The sequence below is a fragment of the Aedes aegypti genome, chromosome 3, assembly GCF_002204515.2.
Source record: "Aedes aegypti strain LVP_AGWG chromosome 3, AaegL5.0 Primary Assembly, whole genome shotgun sequence".
NCBI classification, from domain to species: Eukaryota; Metazoa; Arthropoda; class Insecta; order Diptera; family Culicidae; genus Aedes; species Aedes aegypti.
In genome coordinates, this window is record NC_035109.1 from 363,585,684 (window position 1) to 363,592,865 (window position 7,182).

Sequence of the window (7,182 nt, forward strand, 5' to 3'; positions counted from 1 at the left end):
ATTCAATATCTCTGGATTCCGCTGGAATAAAATCGATCTTTTTACCGCAAAAGAAAGATTTTTTCATGGGCTAAACGATAGTGAGGTGAGTGTTCACTGCACGTTATTTTTTCGTATGGTTTTGACCTATTAAAGGTCATTTTACCCTATTTTCAATGGAAATGATATATTCATAATTCAATATCTCTGGATTCCGCTGGAATAAAATCGATTTTTTTACCGCAAAAGAAAGATTTTTTCATGGGCTAAACGATAGTGAGGTGAGTGTTCACTGCACGTTATTTATTCGTACGGTTTTGACCTATTAAAGGTCATTTTACCCTATTTTCAATGGAAGTGATACATTCATAATTCAATATCTCTGGATTCCGCTGGAATAAAATCGATCTTTTTACCGCAAAAGAAAGATTTTTTCATGGGCTAAACGAAAGTGAGGTGAGTGTTCACTGCACGTTATTTTTTCGTATGGTTTTGACCTATTAAAGGTCATTTTACCCTATTTTCAATGGAAGTGATACATTCATAATTCAATATCTCTGGATTCCGCTGGAATAAAATCGATCTTTTTACCGCAAAAGAAAGATTTTTTCATGGGCTAAACGATAGTGAGGTGAGTGTTCACTACACGTTATTTTTTCGTATGGTTTTGACCTATTAAAGGTCATTTTACCCTATTTTCAATGGAAATGAAATATTCATAATTCAATATCTCTGGATTCCGCTGGAATAAAATCGATTTTTTTACCGCAAAAGAAAGATTTTTTCATGGGCTAAACGATAGTGAGGTGAGAATTCACTGCACGTTATCTTTTCGTACGGTTTTGACCTATTAAAGGTCATTTTACCCTATTTTCAATGGAAGTGATACATTCGTAATTCAATATCTCTGGATTCCGCTGGAATAAAATCGATCTTTTTACCGCAAAAGAAAGATTTTTTCATGGGCTAAACGATAGTGAGGTGAGTGTTCACTGCACGTTATTTTTTCGTACGGTTTTGACCTATTAAAGGTCATTTTACCCTATTTTCAATGGAAGTGATACATTCATAATTCAATATCTCTGGATTCCGCTGGAATAAAATCGATCTTTTTACCGCAAAAGAAAGATTTTTTCATGGGCTAAACGATAGTGAGGTGAGTGTTCACTGCACGTTATTTTTTCGTATGGTTTTGACCTATTAAAGGTCATTTTACCCTATTTTCAATGGAAATGATATATTCATAATTCAATATCTCTGGATTCCGCTGGAATAAAATCGATCTTTTTACCGCAAAAGAAAGATTTTTTCATGGGCTAAACGATAGTGAGGTGAGTGTTCACTGCACGTTATTTATTCGTACGGTTTTGACCTATTAAAGGTCATTTTACCCTATTTTCAATGGAAGTGATACATTCATAATTCAATATCTCTGGATTCCGCTGGAATAAAATCGATCTTTTTACCGCAAAAGAAAGATTTTTTCATGGGCAAAACTACAGTGAAGAAAGTGTTTACTGCACGTTATTTTTCATACGAGTTTGACCTATTAAAGGTCTTTTTATCCTATTTTCAATGGAAATGATATATTCATAATTCAATATATCTGGATTTCGCTGCAATAAAACCATTATTTTTACCACAAAAGAAATTTTTTTTCATGGGCAAAACGATAATGGGAAAAGCTTTCACAGTACCGTACTTTTTCGTAAGGTTTTGATCTATTAAAAGTAATTTTACCCTTTATTAAATGGAATAATATGGAATGGAATAATATATTCGTAAATTAATATCTTTGGTTTGCGCTGGAATAAAATCGAAATTATCACTGCAAGAGAAAGATTTTTTCCATGGGCAAAACGATAGTGACACCTGCATAGTTAGACTCCTGCACGCAGTATTTGCTAATTGCAACGAAAAGGATCAAAAATGTTGATATGATTATAGTACCATTTAAATCCATACTGATTACTTATCTTTTGACAGATACGCGTTTTTCGATAGCCAGTTGTCTTTTAATTAAATATTTATTCTCTCTAAGTCTCAGCGTCAGTACTAGCATCCAATGTAAAAATCATTACACCTTTCTGCTTTAAGTATTGACAACGACCTAGTACCGATAAGATAAGTCATTCTAGAATGTTTTAACAAAACAAACATTAGCCATATTTGTAACAACTTTATATATATATTTATCGATGGTAAGGTTTATATTGAGGTATCTCATTTCTAATAAATACAGGGTAAAATTACCTTTGATAGTACAAACCTATGCGATTAAAATAACGTACCGTAAGTACTCACTCCACCATTAATTTACTCATGAAATTTTTGATTCTTTCGAAGTACAAAGATTTTTGTACCTCGAAAGAATCAAAAATTTCAGCGGAATCAAAAGAAACGATAAATGAATACCTCAATCCTATAAAAAATAGGATATAATAAAATAACCTTTAATTGGCAAAAATCGTACTCAAAAATCACGTTCCCAACCTTCTCACCTCAATATTGTTTTGCTATTGAGAATGTCTTTTGAGGCAAAAATATCGGTTTTATCTCTGCAAAATTCAGAGATATTGATTAAGAAGCATATAATTTCTAACAAAAACAGTAGTATGACAATCGGTCGGACAAACTCGTGCAAAAAACTCGTTTGCCGTGAATACTCATCCCACCATCCATTTATATATGAAATAATCTTTCTTCAGAGGCGAACAAATCGTTTCTATCTCCACGGAGTCTATAGATATACATTTATAAACATCTAATTCGCATAAACAATAGAGTAAAATGACCTTTAATAGGTCAAAACCGTACGAAAAAATAACATGCAGTGAATTCTCACCTCACTATCGTTTAGCCTATGAAAAAATCTTTCTTTTGCGGTAAAAAGATCGATTTTATTCCAGCGGAATCCAAAGATATTAAATAATGAATATTTTATTTCCATTGAACATAGGGTTAATGGGTGCAGTGAACACTCTCCTCACTATCGTTTAGCCCATGAAAAAAACTTTCTTTTGCGGTAAAAAGATCGATTTTATTCCAGCGGAATCCAAAGATATTAAATTATGAATATTTCATTTCCATTGAACATAGGGTAAAATGACCTTTAATTGGTCAAAACCGTACGAAAAAATAACGTGCAGTGAATTCTCACCTCACTATCGTTTTGCCCATGAAAAAAACTTTCTTTTGCGGTAAAAAGATCGATTTTATTCCAGCGGAATCCAGAGATATTGAATTATGAGTATTTCATTTCCATTGAACATAGGGTAAAATGACCTTTAATAGGTCAAAACCGTATGAAAAATAACGTGCAGTGAATTCTCACCTCACTATCGTTTCGCCCATGAAAAAATCTTTCTTTTGCGGTAAAAAGATCGATTTTATTCCAGCCGAATCTAAAGATATTGAATTATGAATATTTCATTTCCATTGAACATAGGGTAAAATGACCTTCAATAGGTCAAAACCGTACGAAAAAATAAAATGCAGTGAACACTCACCTCACTATCGTTTCGTTCATGAAAAAATCTTTCTTTTGCGGTAAAAAGATCGATTTTATTCCAGCGGAATCCAGAGATATTGAATTATGAATATTTCATTTCCATTGAAAATAGGGTAAAATGACCTTTAATAGGTCAAAACCGTACGAAAAAATAACGTGCAGTGAATTCTCACCTCACTATCGTTTCGCCCATGAAAAAATCTTTCTTTTGCGGTAAAAAGATCGATTTTATTCCAGCCGAATCTAAAGATATTGAATTATGAATATTTCATTTCCATTGAACATAGGGTAAAATGACCTTCAATAGGTCAAAACCGTACGAAAAAATAAAGTGCAGTGAACACTCACCTCACTATCGTTTCGTTCATGAAAAAATCTTTCTTTTGCGGTAAAAAGATCGATTTTATTCCAGCGGAATCTAAAGATATTGAATAATGAATATTTTATTTCCATTGAACATAGGGTTAATAGGTGCAGTGAACACTCTCCTCACTATCGTTTAGCCCATGAAAAAAACTTTCTTTTGCGGTAAAAAGATCGATTTTATTCCAGCGGAATCCAGAGATATTGAATTATGAGTATTTCATTTCCATTGAACATAGGGTAAAATGACCTTTAATAGGTCAAAACCGTATGAAAAATAACGTGCAGTGAATTCTCACCTCACTATCGTTTCGCCCATGAAAAAATCTTTCTTTTGCGGTAAAAAGATCGATTTTTTTCCAGCCGAATCTAAAGATATTGAATTATGAATATTTCATTTCCATTGAACATAGGGTAAAATGACCTTTAATAGGTCAAAACCGTACGAAAAAATAAAGTGCAGTGAACACTCACCTCACTATCGTTTCGTCCATGAAAAAATCTTTCTTTTGCGGTAAAAAGATCGATTTTATTCCAGCGGAATCCAAAGATATTGAATTATGAATATTTCATTTCCTTTGAACATAGGGTAAAATGACCTTTAATAGGCCAAAACCGTACAAAAAAATAACGTGCAGTGAATTCTCACCTCACTATCGTTTAGCCCATGAAAAAATCTTTCTTTTGCGGTAAAAAAATCGATTTTATTCCAGCCGAATCCAGAGATATTGAATTATGAATATTTCATTTCCATTGAAAATAGGGTAAAATGACCTTTAATAGGTCAAAACCATACGAAAAAATAACAAGCAGTGAATTCTCACCTCACTATCGTTTTGCCCATGAAAAAATCTTTCTTTTGCGGTAAAAAGATCGATTTTATTCCAGCGGAATCCAGAGATATTGAATTATGAATGTATCACTTCCATTGAAAATAGGGTAAAATGACCTTTAATAGATCAAAACCGTACGAAAAAATAACGTGCAGTGAACACTCACCTCACTATCGTTTAGCCCATGAAAAAATCTTTCTTTTGCGGTAAAAAGATCGATTTTATTCTAGCGGCATCCAGAGATATTGAATTTCAAGACATTTTTTTGCAGAAAAGTCCATTGTGCATTGGTACCTCGCGTACCTGCAGGAATAAAATAGACCCCGTTGTAGCCTCTTGCCCAGCAACTCCTATCCCTACCTCCTCGCGGTACTGGCCGGGGTACGAGTAACCTTAGGGAAGATCTGGTAACCAACCCCGATGAGAACTCTGGTCGTATGCTGACAGAGAAGGGGGAGGTTTGATTTTGCTTTCTGGAGCGTCTGTACTAGAGTAGTTCAAAAAATCGTTTTTGCACATCGCTTATTCGATTCTAGATCAAATTCTGAGTGTCCTCCCAAAATTTGAGCTCATTTGGATGAAAATTGAGACTGCACAAGCCCTTTAAAGTTTATATGGGAATTACTATGGGATAACCAAACAAATCATTCAATCGGTCATAGTGTTTGCCGATGTGCTCTTGGAGATTAGAGCTACGTTGATACTGTGCGATACAATAATCAGCTACAACTTTGCCGAAGACCGTTTTCAAATCGGATGCCTCAGTAATTAGTTATTGATTTTTGAATGAGTTGTAAAACTTTGGCTATAATTATTGGACTGTTCTGCAGGCATCACTGGATATATGCAGTAAACCATAGTAGCCATGATTTGTGCGTACTATCTTTCGCGCCAGGTGCAGCAATGTTGCCTGTTCAGAAGTTAACTGAGCACTGCTGAAGAATTTTTGACTGGATATAAATCAATAACTAATTACTGAGGCGTCCGATTTGAAAACGGTCTTCGGCAAAGTTGTAGCTGATGAATGTATCTCACAGTATCAACGTAGCTCTAATTCACAAGAGCACATCGGCAAACACTATGACCGATTGAATGATTTGTTTGGTTTTCCCATAGTAATTCCCATATATACTTTAAAGGGCTTGTGCAGTCTCAGTTTTCATCCAAATAAGCTCAAATTTTAGGAGGACATTCAGAATTTGATCTAGAATCGAATGAGCGATGTGGAGCAAAAACGATTTTTTGAACCACTCTAGTCTGTACTCCATGTTAAGAGCGGCTCACAACAGCGTCTGTTCCCCATCGTTCGAGTGCCAGAGAAGGACTCTAAGCTAAACTGCGCACAATCGCCCTCCATTATGCGGAGACCCGGGGTACGATCAAGTCAATTTGTTTGCTTCGCAGATGATATGGACATAGTCGGCCGAATATTTGAAAAGGGGTACACCCGTATACACAGATCTGTACACCCGCCTGAAACGCGAGGCAGCAAATGTTGGACTGGTGGTGAATGCGACCAAGACAAAGTACATGCTAGTTGATGGGGCCGTGCGCGACAGGGCTCGCCTAGGTAGCAGTGTTACGATAGACGGGGATACGTTCGAGGTGGTCGACGAGTTCGTCTACCTTGGATCCTTGCTGACGACTGACAATAACGTTGGCCGTGAAATACGGAGGCGCATTATCAGTGGATGGAGAGCTGCGGCCACGAATCGAGTATTGTGGCGTGAAATTGTTGAGCTCAATAATCACGTGGTCCTTTTTGCAAAGTGCACCTCTTTCGGAAGAATTAGATGCCCATCCAAACACAACGCTTTCTATTTATATCCATTACCTAAAAAACAATGCGCTCTCGGGCTAGGCATTGGATATAAATAGAAAGCGTTGTGTTTGGATGGGCATCTAATTCTTCCGAAAGAGGTGCACTTTGCGAAAAGGACCACGTGATTATTGAGCTGAAATCGAATTCAGGTAAACTTCTGCGTTCATGAGTCCTCTCATGGCGTAGGGGTAACGCGCCCTAACTAGAGATCAGGGAGTCGTGAGCTCGATTCTCACTGAGAAGACGTGTAACTTTTTCGCAAATCTTCACATCAATTTGTCCATCTAATCCAATTGCAAATTATATGTAATGTTTAGCTTTTCGGTAGTTGATATAATTTGAAATGAATGCGCCTAAACGGATTCGCGATATTACCTACTTGATAAAAACGCATTACATGCCAAATAAGTGTTCATCGCTCGCCCTCACAGGAGCAAGCGACAAGATCAAAGGATCAAACACTCTTAACGCGATCCGCGACACGCGAGCGGCGCGCAACACGATTGATCCTGTCCCCATCGCCCGCCCCGCAAGAGCAACCATCAAGGTCGAAGGATCAAATACTACTCCAATAGTATCTATTTATGAAAAGTAAACTCATAAATGCTACAAAAATATGACACTAACTTTTGTCTTTTTCAATATTTAAAAATTTAAATTAATAATATCAAACA